This window comes from Heterodontus francisci, chromosome 10 (genome assembly GCF_036365525.1).
Source record: "Heterodontus francisci isolate sHetFra1 chromosome 10, sHetFra1.hap1, whole genome shotgun sequence".
Taxonomy (NCBI): Eukaryota; Metazoa; Chordata; class Chondrichthyes; order Heterodontiformes; family Heterodontidae; genus Heterodontus; species Heterodontus francisci.
The window spans coordinates 67,759,545-67,774,824 of record NC_090380.1 but is presented as its reverse complement, the minus strand read 5'-3'; positions in this window follow the sequence as shown (position 1 = coordinate 67,774,824).

Here is a 15,280-nt window from a genome sequence, read left to right as displayed (position 1 = left end):
CTCAAAATGCCAAAAGGCGGGAACTAGTGTTCCACAAGGATCAATTCTGGGATCACTGTTCTTCAGTATTTGCATAAATGATTTGGACTCAGGAATTGGAAATACAATTTCAAAATATGCAGACAACACCAAATTGGGGATTGTAGTTAATACAGAGGAGTACAAAATACAGGAAGACCAATAAACCTGCAGGATGGGGGTGTAATTAGCAAATGAACATCAATATAGGTGTGAGGTGGTACATTTTGGTAGGAAGAATAAGGAGGCCACATACTCCTTAGAAAACAAGAGCAGCATTTTATCCGGCCAGCAGGAGCAGGAGTGGAGGTGTAGGGGTCAGAAAATTGGGGTGGACGCGTTCATCTGGAAACCCAACGTCGTGATGCGGTTCTGGATTTGTTAGACTTGGAAAAGCTCCAAGGGTGGTGTTGCCACCATGAAGCAGCAGGACTACAATTTGAATTGGTGAACAGCTAGTTAGAATGCACGCATTGAACTGGAGCCAATTTTATAGTGGGTTTCAAATTTAGTCAGCAGTGGACGGGGATCATGTGCCTTCAGATCCCCAGCCATTTAAAGGTAGCAGCATCGAGGCGAGGCCTCAGTTTGCCACAGGAAGGCAGCCATGGTGAACAGTGGATAGGGGAAAGGGGAGCGCAGAAACCATTGTCGGCCTGTGGTGCTGGGCTCTCTGCAAGGGTGGGCACATCCTCGGGTGCTAGGATCTCTGCAAGGGTGGACGCTGAGAAGCATTAGAGGGTCTTCAGAGAGGAGTAGCATCGGGAAGATCCCAAAGCAATATCATCTCTCCAAGGACAGCAGACGGGAGAGATAGAGATCAGCTAGCATGGGTCTCATACACCCAGTCTTGGTGGACTCCCATGCCACGCAACAACGGCTCAGAGGGAGGGAGAGCCAGGATCCAGATGGGCACGTCCATGAAGCTCCAAGAAGAGAATGGTAGCAGCCGCCACATAAAGAAGAGCCTACTACACCAGAGAGTGTACCAAACTCACCTCAACTGCCTGCAAATGCCCAGATGACAATGTCAGCAAAGAATAAGGCTCTCCAGGGAGGTAGTCACCGACTTATGCACCATGCTGCAGAACGGGCTGTGACCCATGGGCTTCGGGGAACACCCAAACACCCAATGCCCGTGGCCCTGAAGATCACCGTGACACTCAACTTCTACATGTCTATCTTTTTCTAGGGATCCACTGGGGATATGTGTGGGGTCTCACAGGCAGCAGCCCATCACTGCATCAAGGAGGTGGCCAATGCCATGTTCAAGAGGGCTGGCGACTATGCGTGATACCAAACTGACCCTGACAGTCAGACAGAGAGGGCATCGGCTTCGGGGCCATCGCTGGGGTCCCCAAGGTGCTAGGTGTTATCGACTGCACGCATGTGGCCATCAAGACTCCCATGGAGCAGCCAGCCGCCTTCATCAACAGGAAGGGCTCCCATTCCATAAATGTTCAACTGGTCTGTGACCACCAGAAGTGCACCTTGCGGGTGTGTGCCCACTTCCCGGGAAGCTGCCACAAAGCCTACATACTTCAACGGATGCCACAATTTTTCAGACCCCCACTCGTCTTCAGGGATGGATTCTCGGGGACAAGGGATACCCATTGAAGACATGGCTACTGACACCTGTGAGGAACCCTCACACTGCAGCAGAGGAAAGGTACAACACCTGCCATGGCTCCACCCAAGTGACCATCGAGTAGGCCATTGGGCTGCTAAAGATGAGATTCCGGTGCCTCGATTGATCCAGTGGAGCCCAATGTCCCAGCGAGGGTCTCACATATTATGGTGGTTTGCTGTGCTCTGCACAATCTAGCACAGCAGAGGCGGGAGGCCTTGCGTGAAGAGGACATGATTGATCACCAGTCTTCATCCAACGAGAATGTGGAGGAGGCTAATGTGCAGACAGCACTGGATGTTGAATCCCTTGCACTGGAGGCCAAGGCCATTGAGAGACTTGCAAAGGGGGCACGGGACAATCTCATACATAACCAGTTCCTGCCACCATGATGGCCTCTCAAAGTGAACATAATAAAGACTTACCTCACTGTATTCCGCCTGTTGCCTCTTTCCTATTGCGCTCCAGTGCCTAGCACCCAGCTCACCATGTGCTCTGACACATCTGAGAAGATGAGCAAACACGGTCTGTGCCTACACTGACAGCCCATTGAGGGAGCAAGGGTGAAGGTTGCATTTGACAAGTCAGCAATGAAAAAATGAGCAATTTACAGCAATGATTTTGACCTCCATTTATTCACACAATTGGAGCAACCAATGACAAGGCCACAATTAATACACATGAAACCCCAAATGCATCTAGGTGCTTTTCTTTATAAGTTTTCGTGTGTTTCTATGCAGTGTGACCTCTTTGGATGCAGTCTTTTGAGTGCCTGAGGCCTGGCTGAGGAGGCTCCTATCCTCAGTCGTCGTGGCTACTGGAACTGTGGTCACTAGCAGAGGGGCTGAGGAGCAGCTGTTCACATTTGAAGCTCCCTGAGGGGAGCCCCCAGATGTGTAGGGAAGACTCTCCTCCTCCCTTTCAATGTTTACTTGCACCTCCCTGCTAACTTGAGATGGACAAGAACCTGCCAGAGACTCCATGCACCTTCTCTCGCTTTGCCACTGCTGCATTGAGCTCATGCTAAGGCAATGGTGTGCAGGTCTGCACGCATCTGCAGGCTCTGGTTCTCCATGAGGGTCGCCAATCTCTAAATGGAGGAAGCTCTCATATGCCTGAGACATGGCAGGAATCATGGCATGGATGAGCTCCTCCATCGTCTGCTCATGGCTGTGCAATGCCTCCGGCAGCTCCGCCAGATGTTCCCCTACATCTTCCCGCACATGTGCCAATTAGTCCTGGCAAGACCTAGGCTGCGCATGTGCAGCATCTCACTGAGCGCAGGAGAACGTTTGCGCATGTGCGCAGCTTGGAGCATTCTGATGACGTTGGCGGGCCGCTGTGTTGTCAGGAGTCACTTTGAATTTTAAAATACTGTTGTACTGAGAACAAGTTAAAAACACATGCAAATGATGGATACTTGATAAATTAATTTATAACTTGCATTGCACAAAGCTCAATAAAAACAGGAAAATATGAAAGCAAACAGTTGGCTGGCAACATTGGTTCTCTAGTGCACTGTAGCCAGAGTGAGGTTTGTTGAAAGTTATAATACATAGGAACATATGAATTAGAAACAGGAGTAGCCTATTCAGCCCCTCAAGCCTGCTCCACCATTCAATAAGATCATGGCTGATCTGATTATAATCTCAACTCCACATTCCTGCTTACCGATAACCTTTCACCCCCTTGCTTATCAAAAATGTATCTACCTCTACCTTAAAAAAATTTGAGACTCTGTTTCCACTGCCTTTTGAAGAAGAGTTCCAAAGACACACGACCCTTAGAAAAAAATTTCTCCTCACCTCTGTCTTAAATGGGTGACCCCCTATTTTTAAATAGTGGCCCCTAGTTCTAGATTCTCCCATAAGGAGAAACATACTACACATTGAACTCCTGATCTTGGTCTTGCTGACAAAGGGAAGAATTGAGGAAAATTAGATGAGTTCCCTCAGGCTGCTGCCTTGTGATTTTAATGGACATCGAAAGAACAGCACAGATACAGCCCTGTGAGCAATGATGAGTGTGAAAATGATGAGTAGCCTAGTAAAGATTCCATGATCAAGGCAAAAAATGGTGGGTACTCTTTCACACCTATGATGGTTGAGTGGAAGACCAGTGCTGTCAGGTTCCTAGAGGCAGCTAATTTATGTAATTTCAATCACTTCTGTATTTTTCTATGCAAAGAGGCATTATTTCACCTTTGGGGATGTGGAATAGGGAGTGTAGCATCTTAAAGAGTTGTTGCACTCTTAACGGGGTTGGGTGGGGAGGGAGCAGCAGTTTTTCTGGAGATTGTTTATGGAGTAAATGGTTGGTAGAACTCCCAGAACTGCTGCTTCAGTGAAGGCAAGTTTTAAATGAGATGGTGGCCCAAAGAAGGTACCAATTTTTAGGATAGATGGAATTCTTCCAAATAGAGCCAGTGTAAAGCAGGCATGGTAGGTGGTGATCAATTATATCCCATAATGTGGTCATCATAGGAACTTTGATATGGATATTGCAGCTGATTTTGATGTTACATCAGACAGCACCATATGGTTTAAGGACAGCACACAAAAGATGTGTTCTTGAGTAATGCATGGCCTGCAAAATAATACCATGAGGGATATGGTTGAAAGTGGTGTTCAAAGCTTCCTGGAGCCAAAAAGGCAGGGAGTAAGTCACGTAACAGCTTTGACTAAGCTTGCAAGTAGCATCTTATTTATCCTCCAGCTCTAATTATTACTTGTTTCTTTCTTTATTTTCATGTTTGTCCTTGGTCCTATAAGTATTCCTTTAACTGTTTCAAAAGGCAAATTTTATTCATTTTTAGGATTAATTTCCCTGGTACAGTTTAAATAATAGTACACAATAACTGAATGGTTAATTATAGGCTACACACCCAGCTAAATGTTAGCATGTTTACAACCCAGAAAATGAAAACTGACAATTTATGGCAAATAGGGGAAAAGTGACAAAATAATATATCCAGGATATAAATAAGGAATCAAAACTCTAAGCAGTGGGAAATGTAAAAAAAAAACTTTGTAATATGTAATTTTGGGGAGAAGAACTGTTTTGCTGTTCCTGTTCCTAATGTTCCTCATTGCTCAATAGATTTCTTTATTACTTCAACAAATTTGTCAGGTTAATATTATGTTTATTGAGTATATATTGCAGGCTGTATTTTTGCCTTCTTGATCAAAAATTTATGTAAAGAGCTAAAATTAAAGGATAAATGATTCTGAGCTCAGACATAGGGCGGCACATTGGTTAGCACCGCAGCCTCACAGCTCCAGTGACCCGGGTTAGATTCTGGGTACTGCCTGTGCAGAGTTTGCAAGTTCTCCCTGTGACCGCGTGGGTTTCGCCGGGTGCTCTGGTTTCCTCCCACAGCCAAAGACTTGCAGGTTGATAGGTAAATTGGCCATTATAAATTGCCCCTAGTATAGGTAGGGGAATTGAAGGAAGGTGGGGATGTGGTAGGAATATGGGATTAATGTAGGATTAGTATAAATGGGTGGTTGATGGTCGGCACAGACTCAGTGGGCTGAAGGGCCTGTTTCAGTGCTGTATCTCAGAATAAAAATAACCTTGTCTATTACAAGTTGAGTTCATATCATAAACCTGATGCATCCAATTTAGATTTTTTTTCTTTAAAAAAAGCTGTCACACTGCTATATGTTGTCTTTTTGTTGGACCTTATAAGTAGTTGAGGATGTACAAGAAAGTATTGTTTCTATTATCATTTGCTTCTTTATTAATATTTGTAGAAGAAATCTTTCATTGCAGGCAATTTAGTGTGGTGTCTATAAATCCTGAACTTGATATTTTCCTGAGTTCCTGATTTCAGTTGAAGAGTTGCCAATTAATTGTCTTTTTGAAGTTGATTTGGCTGTTTGCTGCATCACAGAACAGAAAAGCAACCAAGGGAAAGAATCTCAGTAACCTTCAAAATGCAGCAAACAAGTGTCAGAAATCAAAATTTCTTTGTGGAGATGAGGAACATGGGAACATAGGAGCAGGCATAGGCCATTCAGCCCGTCGAGCCTTCTCTGCCATTCAATTAGATCATGACTGATCATCTACCTCAATGCCACTTTCCTGCGCTATCCCCATATCCCTTGATATCATTAGTATCCCTTGTTCTAGACTCACCAGCCAGAGGAAACATCCTATCCACATCCAACCTGTCACCCCCTGGAAGAATTTTGTCAGTTTCAATGAGATCACCTCTCATTCTTTGACACTTTAGAGAATACAGGCCAGTTTCCTCAATCTCTCCTCATAAGACAATCCTGTCATCCCAGGGATTAGTCTGGTGAACCGCCATTGCACTCCCCCTATAGCAAGTATATCCTTCCTTAGATGAGGAGACTAAAACTGTATACAGTAATCCAGGTGTGGTCTTACTAAGGCTCTATACAATTGCAGCAAGACTTCTTTACTCCTGTCATGAGGACCCCACCTGCCAAGAATGAGGCATATTAATTTCATCATATGAACATTAATTTTAAACTGTTGCTGGAGTGAAGAAATGACTTGTTTAAAGAGATCACCAGACATTTTGGCTGGAGGACATTTGCATACTAAGAGACAGTGCTTGGAGAGACAAAGAACTGCTCCTTGATCCAATTAACCCAAATGGATTTTGATCACCAGACACTGAAGGTGTAAGAAGGCTCGCATTCCAGTGTCTTCTAAGATGATACAATCCGCAAACGCAGGAGTGGTTAAACCAGCTGGTCACATGACTAACCTGCTGGTCCAGGTTTTTTGAACTAGACACAGGACAGTTTGAAGACAGACTGCACAGTGTAACTGAACCTGGAACAAGACAGGGAGGGCATGTTCTGATGAGGACATAAGGAATCTGCAAGGGGATATATATAGGTTGAGTGAGTGGGCAAAAACTTGGCAGATGGAGTTTAATGTAGGAAAGTGTGAGGTCATGCACTTTGGTAGGAAGAATCAAAAGGGAGACTATTATTTAAACGGAGAGAGACTTCAAAAAAGTGCAGCACAGAGGGATCTGGGTGTTCTTGTGCATGAAACACAAAAAGTTAGCATGCAGGTGCAGCAAGTAATTAAGAAGGCAAATGGAATTTCGGCCTTTATTGCTAGGGGGTTGGAGGTTAAAAATAGGGAAGTCTTGTTACAACTGTACAGGGCGTTGGTGAAGCTGCATCTGGAGTACTGTGTACAGTTTTTGTCCCCGTATTTAAGAAAGGATATACTTGCATTGGAAGCAGTTCAAAAGAGATTCACTAGGCTGATTCCTGGGATGAAGGGGTTGATTTATCAAGACAGGTTAGGCCTTTATTCATTAGAGTTTAGAAGAATGAGGGGTTATCTTATTAAAACGTACAAGATTCTGAGGGGGCTTGACAGGGTAGATGTTGAGAAGATGTTTCCACTAGTGGGGGCATCTCAAACTAGGGGACATAGTTACAGAATAAGGGGACACTCATTTAAAACTGAGATACAAAGGGATTTCTTCTCTCAGAAGGTAGTGAATGTCTGGAATTCCCTACCCCAGAGTTGTGGAGGCTAGATCACTGAATGTATTTAAAGAGGAGGTAGGTAGATTTTTGAAATTTCGGGGAGTTGAGGGCTATGAGGAGCTGGCACAAAATAGGAGTTGAGGTCTGGGACAGACCAGCCATGATCTTATTGAGTGGTGGGGCAGGCTTGAGAGGGCGAATGGCCTACTCCTGCTCCTATTTTCTTATGTTCTCTCCTGGCTGGCTCTCTCTCACTTTTTCACAAACCTATGGACCCACTAAAGTCATTTACATTTCAAGAGAGAAAAGACTCCTACATCGAAACAAGTTAAAGCATGCACTGGGTCCCATTGAACAGCAAGACTTACTGGCAACCAAAGACTCCACATTAAATTCAAAGGACTGTAATTACAACCCAGCTATTGCATCAAACTTTTCCCCTTTATTCTTTCTACTTTTTCTATCTCTATCTGCGCGTGTGTTTATCGCGTATGCATGTTAGTGTGTTCGCGTTGCATATTAGTAGCCGTTACCTGAATTAGAGTTTAAGATTAATAAACTTCCACCCTTCTCATTTAAATCTAGGAAAACCTGTCTAATTGATTTCTTTGCCTTACAATTGGAAAGCAGTGAACAAGGATTCACTGAGGGGGAGCTAAAACACGGTGTTTTGAAAATTAAACCTTGTTACGGTTAAACCAGGCAAAGGCTGAACGAGAACCCCTAGATACCTTTATCACCTGGTCGCAACAGAAATTTGGGGGCTAGCATCCTGGATTTGACCCACAGACAAATGAGAAATTGGAAGTGGGGAGCCAAATTGATCACAATCAAAAAGAGAAAAGATTTCAATACAGGTTTTCTTATGGTTGTGTGTGCTAGAATACTAACATGTCTGCGACTGAAGCCAGTAGCTCCCCAAGCCAGGGTGAAGTAACTTGGGATAAGTTAAAAGCACTGTCTATGGAGGAGTTGAGAAAAATGCTGAGCAATGTGGGATCACTGTACGTGGCAAGGCTAGGAAGTCTGAACTCCTAAGACTAGTGACCAATCATTTTTCCCTTGAATCTGAAGAAGCAGAAACAGGGTAGAAATAGACTGACAGGGGATTGCTAGCAAAGATACAATTGGAACAAAGGAAACTTGAATTAGAAGACAGAGAAAGACAAAGAGAGGAGAAAGAAAGAGAAAGGGAGAGACAGGAGAAAGAGAAAGAACCTTTCCAAAGGAATGCGAAGAGAGAGAGCTGAGGTGACTTGAGTTAACTAGGGGGCGACAGAGTAACCCCAGTGAAAGCATGGCCAATATGGAAGAGTGTAATTCAGGGCTGGGTATAGAATTGTTTAAACTTTCCCAACATCCCAAAATTCAATGACGGGGATGTGGAAGTGTTTTTCGTGTCTTTTGAAAAACTGGCAAGACAGTTAAAGCAGCCAGCTGAGGCTTGGGCTCGCCTGCTACAAAGCAAGCTAACCGGAAAAGCCCATGAGGTTTATTCCAAGTTGCCAGATGAGAGTTCATCAAATTATGAACTGACAAAAAATGCTATCCTCGGGGCATATGAGATAGTACTGGAAGCCTATCACCAAAGGTTTAGAACCCTCAAGAAGCAAGCTGATCAAACTTACCTGGAGTTTGAGAGAAATAAGCATCTGGCTTTTGACCAGTGGCCGAGGGCTCTTAAAGTGCAGCTGAGCTATGAAAATCTCAGAGAAGTAATTTTGCTAGAGAAATTTAAAAACTCTCTCACACTCTCCAGAAAGACACATGTAGAGGAACAGAAGGTTCATAGAGCCTAGCAAGCCACAGTGCTGGCTGATGAGTTTATTCTCATTTATAAGTCGGTTTCCCATGGGAAAACCTTTCATGATCACCCCCACAAACTGAGGCCCTATTTGTCCCCTCAGGTGGATGTGAAAGGTCCTATGGCACTATTTGCAACAAGAGCCAGAGTCATCCCCGGTATCCTAGCCAATATTTATCCGACAATCTACATCACATAAACAGATTATCTGGTCATTATCTCACTGTTGTTTGGGGGAGCTTGCCATACACAAATTAGCTGCTGCATTTCCTACATTACAACACTGACTACACTTCAAAAGTACTTCATTGACTGTAAAGCACTTTGAGGCATCTTCTGGTCGTGAAAGTCTCTATATAAATGGAAGTCTTTCTTCTTTTTACTTTTTACATTGACATTTGTGATTTTGTATCTTGCACATACATACCATTGCTACAATATATTGATAGACTTTTGTTAGGGAAGAACATCAAGGAATATGGCGAAAAAGCAGGTAAATGGAGTTGAGGTACACATCAGCCCTGATCTATCACAAAGGCAGAATAGGCTTGAGGGGCTGAATAGCCTAGTATTCCTATGTTCCCAACCATCAGTTAAACATTGGAAAGACCAAAGGCATGGTCTTTGGCCCCTGCCACAACTCTATAACCTCACCACTAATTCATTCCCCCCTCCACTACTATCTTAGGTTGAACCAGACATCGGTTCTTAGTTCCCTGTTCCTCTGGCTTAAAACTCTCATCCTCATTTAAATCCCTTCAATACTTTGCCTCTCTCTATCTCTGTAAGTAGCGATACAACCATCTCATTCCCCCCAAGAAATCTGCCTACTAGCGATTCTGCCCTCATGCATCATCCCACTATTGGCAGCTGTCTAGACCCTACATTCTGGTGTAACATCTCAAACTTCCTATCTTCCTTTAGTATGTCATTCATAGTAATGGATGACATAAGGACAGTAGTGACAAAGGATCTTGATTCAGAAGACGAGTATCAGTGGAGATTAGGAATAACAAGGGTCAGAAAACACAGGTGGCAGTAGTTTATAGGCCTCTGGACAGGGCATTAAGCAAGAAATAATTGGAGCTTGTAACAAAGACAACATAATAATCATAGGTCTGGCAGCATCTGTGGAAAGAGAAGCAGAGTTAACGTTTCGGGTCAGTGACCCTTCTTCGGAACTCTGCTTCTCTTTCCACAGATGCTGCCAGACCTGCTGAGTGAATCCAGCATTTCTTGTTTTTGTTTCAGATTTCCAGCATCCGCAGTATTTTGCTTTTATAATAATCATGGGGGCATTTAATCTTCATATAGACAGGACAAATCAAATTGGCAAAGGTAGTCTGGAAGATAAATTTGTAGAGTGCTTTTGTGACAGTTTCCTGGAACAATACATTGTGGAACCAACTAGGGATAAAGCTTTTTACATCTAGTATTTGCAATGAGGCAGATTTAATTAGTAATTTCATAGTAAAAGATCCGCTGGTAAAAGTGATTCATAATACAATTGAATTTCAAATTAAGTTTGAAAGCGACATACTTCAGTCCCAAACAAAAATTCTGAACTCAAGCAAAGTCAATTACATAGGTATGAGGGGAGAGCTGGCTAAGGTTGATTGAGTAAATAGACAAAAATGTTTGGTGGTAAATAAAAACAAGAAATGCTGGAAATACTCAGCAAGTCTGGCAGCATCTGCGGAGAGAGAAGCAGAGTTAACGTTTCGGGTCAGTTCCGAAGAAGGGTCACTGACCCAAAACGTTAACTCTGCTTCTCTCTCCACAGATGCTGCCAGACCTGCTGAGTATTTCCAGCATTTCTTGTTTTTATTTCAGATTTCCAGCATCCACAGTATTTTGCTTTTATTTTGGTGGTAAATAAACTGTGGGAGACATATAAAGAATCAATTCAAAATGTTCTACAAACATACATTCCATTAACAAGAAAAAATCCAACCAAAAAGATCCATCCATGGCTTACTAGGGAAGTTAAGGATAGTATTAGATTAAAAGAGGCTTGTAACGTTGCAATGAATAGTAGTAAGCCCGAGGATTGGGAGTATTTTAAAAAACAACATAGGGCCACCAAAAAGTTGATTAAAAAGGGGAAAAAAATAGATTGAGAGTAAACAAGCCAGGAATATAAAAACAGATTGTAATTGCTTTTACAAGTATATGAAAAGGAAGAGAGTAGCTAAAATAAATGTTGGTCCCTTAGAGGCAGAAACAGGAGAAATTATCAACTTGGAAATGGTGAACAAATATTTTGTGTCTGTCTTCACAGTAGATGGCACAAAATACATACCAGATGTAGAGGGTGACCAAGGGGCTAATCAAAGTGAGGAACTTAAGGTGATTAATATCAACAGAGAAAAAGTATTGGAGAAATTTAAGGGATTAAAAGCCAGGACCTGATGGCCTACATCCTTGGGTGCTAAAAGAGGTAACTGCAGAGATAGTGGATGCACTGGTTATGATTTTCCAAAGTTCCCTCAATTCTAGAACAGTCACAGCAGATTGGAAGTTAGCAAATGCAACTCCTCTACTCAAGAAAGGAAGAGGGAGAGAAAACAAGGAATTACAGTTCAGTTAGCCTGACATCAGCCATTGGGAAAATACTGGAAAATACTATTCTGAAAGAAGTCTTAACAATGTACTGAGAAAATCGGCACAACGTTGGTTATCTTAATTTCTCTGCTCCCCTCACTCACCCTAACCTTCCTCCCTCTGAACTTGCTGCACGCTGTTCTCTCAGGTCTAACCCTGACATTGTATTCAAACCTGTTGACAAGGGTGGTGCTGTTGTTGTCTGGCATATTGAACTCTACCTTGCAGAGGCTGAGCGCCAACTCTCAGACACTTCTTCCTACCTCCCTGGACTATGACTCCACCACCGAACATCAATCCGCAGGCTGTCACTGACCTCATCTCCTCTGGAGATCTTCCTTCTACAGCCTCCACCTGATAGTCCCACAAACCCGGACACCCCGCTTCTACTTCCTTCCCAAAATCTACAAACAGGATTGTCCCAGCAGACCCATTATTTTAGCCTGTTCCTGCCCCACTGAACATATTTCTTCCTAACTTGATTCCATTTTTTCTCCCCTGGTCCAGTCTCTTCCCACCTGCATCCGTGACTCTTCTGACACCCTACGTCATGTTGACAATTTTCGGTTTCCTGGCCCTAACCACCTCCTCTTCACTATGGACGTCCAATCTCTCTAACCTTCATCTCCCATCAGGACAATCTGAGGACTCTCTGCTTCTTCCTTGAACAGAGGCCCAACCAATCCCCATCCACCAGCAATCTCCTCCGCCTGGCTGAATTTGTTCTCACAGTGAACAATTTCTCCTTCAACTCCACTCACTTCCTCCAATTAAAAGGTGTTGCTATGGGTACCCATATGAGTCCTAGTTATGCCTGTCTTTTTGTGGGGTATGTTGAACATTCCTTGTTCCAGTCCTACTCAGGCCCCCTCCCTCAACTCTTTTCCCAGTACATTGATGACTGTATCGGTGTCATTTCCTGCTTCCAGCCCACACTGGAAAACGCCATCAAACTTTCTTCCAATTTCCTCCCTTCTCTTACCTTCACATGGTCCATCTCCGAAACTTCTCTTCCCTTTCTCAACTTCTCTGTCTCTATCACTGGGGACAGGCTGTCCACTAACATTCATTATAAGCCCACTGACTCCCACAGCTACCTCGACTAATCCTCCTCACACTTTGCCTCCTGTAAGGACTCCATTCCATTCTCCCAGTTTCTCCATCTCCAACGCATCTGTTCTGATGATGCAGCATTTCACAACAGCACTTCTGATATGTCTTCCTTTTTCCTCAACTGAGGATTCCTCCCCAATGTAGTTGACAGGGCACTCGACCATGTCCGACCCATTTCCCACACTTCTGCCCTCACCCCTTCCCCTCCCTCTCAGAACTGCGACAGGGTTCCCCTTGTCCTTACTTTCCACCCCACCAGCCTCCAAGTCCAAAGGATCCTCCTCAGCCATTTCCGCCAGCTCGTGTGATGCTACCACCAAACACAACTTACCTGTCTGAAGCCAGTCAGATTCCAAAGAGACCGTTCCCTCTGTGACACCCTGGTCCACCCTTCCATCACCCCGACACCTCGCTCCTTCCCATGGCACCTGACCATGCAATCACAGGGGGCATAATACCTGCCCTTTACCACCTCTCTCCTCACCATCCAAGGTCCTAAACACTCCTTCCAGGTGAAGCAGTGATTTAATTGTGCTTCTTTCAATTTAGTATACTGTATTCGCTGCTCACAATGGTTTCTCCAATGTAGAGGCGACCGCAAACGCTAATTGGGTGACCGCTCTGTGGAACACCGCTGCACAGTCCGCAAGCATGATCCCGAACATCCGGTTGCTTGCCATTTTAACACATCCCCCTGCTCTCACAACCACCTTTCTGTCCTCGACCTGCTGCAGTATTCCAGTGAAGCTCAGTGCAAGCTCGAGGAACAGCACCTCATCTTCTGATTAGGCATTCTACAGCCTTCTGGACTCATTGAGTTCAACAAATTCAGAGCATGGTTTCCATTTTTTAAAAATATATAATTTCTTAACCACGTACCAGTCTCAAATTTGTTTTTCATGCTTTTGCTTTCGGACATTAACAATCTCTGGACAAATGCTTTGTCTTTTACTACAACTATTAGCACTCCCTTTGCCCTTTATTCTGTGACATCGCTGTCATTTCATCTCTCCTGTCCAATCACACACCTTCCCTTCTGTTCTTCTTTCCCCCTCTCCCTCCTTTCACTTGCTCAAAGCCTATTCCATTTCTAACCTTTGCCGGTTCTGATGAAAGGTCACAGACCTGAAGAATTAACTCTGCTTCTCTCTCCAAACCTGCTGAGTATTTCCAGCACTTTGTTTTTATATCAGATTTCCAGCCTCCACAGTTTATTAACTTAGAAAATCATAGTATGATCAGACAAAGTCAACCTGGTTTTAAGAAAGAGAAATTGTGTTTGACAAACTTATTAAGAGTTTTTTTGAAGATGTAACTAGTAGGGTAGATAAAGTGGGACCAGTAGATGGAGTATACTTAGATTTCCACACAACAGGCTAATATGCAAGTTAAGGGCTCATGAAGTTGGGGGTAATATTTTAGCAAGGAAGGAGGATTGCCTAAAAGACAGGAAGCAGAGAGTCGGGATAAATGGGGCATTTTGAAGTTGACATGGAATGTCTTAAGGATCAGTGCTGGGGCCTCAGCTATTTACAATCACAGAATCATTACAGCGCAGACCTATATTAATGACTTAGACGAAGAGACCGAGAGTAATGTATCTAAGTTTGCTAATGATACAAAGCTAGGTGGGAATGCAAGCTGTGAGGAGGACCCAAAGAGGCTGCAAAGAGAAATAGACATAAAAACAGAAAGTGCTGGAAATACTCAGCAGGTCTGGCAGAGGTCTGTGGACAGAGAAACAAAGTTAATGTTTCAGGTATTTGACTTTTCATCAGTAATATAGACAGTTTAAGTGAATGGGCAACAAGATGCAGTATAATTTATTTATTTAGAGATACAGTACTGAAACAGGCCCTTCGGCCCACTGAGTCTGTGCCGACCAAGAACCACCCATTTATACTAACCCTACATTAACCCCATATTCCCTACCTACACTAGGGGCAATTTACAATAGCCAATTTACCTATCACCTGCAAGTCTTTGGCGGTGGGAGGAAACCGGAGCACCCGGTGAAAACCCACATGGTCACAGGGAGAACTTGCAAACTCCGCACAGGCAATACCCAGAATTAAACCCAGGTCCCTGGAGCTGTGAGGCTGCGGTATAATTTGGGGAAGTGTAAGTGTATTCACTTCGGTAATAGGAACAGAAAAGCAGAATTTTTTTTAAAAGGCATGGAACTTCTAAATGTTGAAGTTCAGAGAGACTTGGGTATGTTTGCACAAGGAACACAGAAAGCTAGCATACAGGTACAGTAAGCAACTAGGAATGCAAATGGCATGTTATTGCAAAGGGATTGGAGTACAAGAATAAAGAAGTCTTGCTACAATTGTACAGGGTTTTGGTGAGACCAAACCTGGAGTACAGTGTGCAGTTTTGGTCTCCATATTTAAGGAAAGATATACTCGCATTGGAGGCGGTACAGCGAAGGTTCATTAGATTGGTTCCTGGGATGGAAGGGATCCCATGAATAGAGGATGAGTAAATTGGGCTTATGCTCTATGGGGTTGAGAAGAATGAGTGGTCATCTCATTGAGACATATAAGATTCTGAAGGGGCTTGACAAGGTAGGCTCCGTGAGGTTATTTCCCCTAGCTGGGGAATCTAGAACATGGGGACACAGTC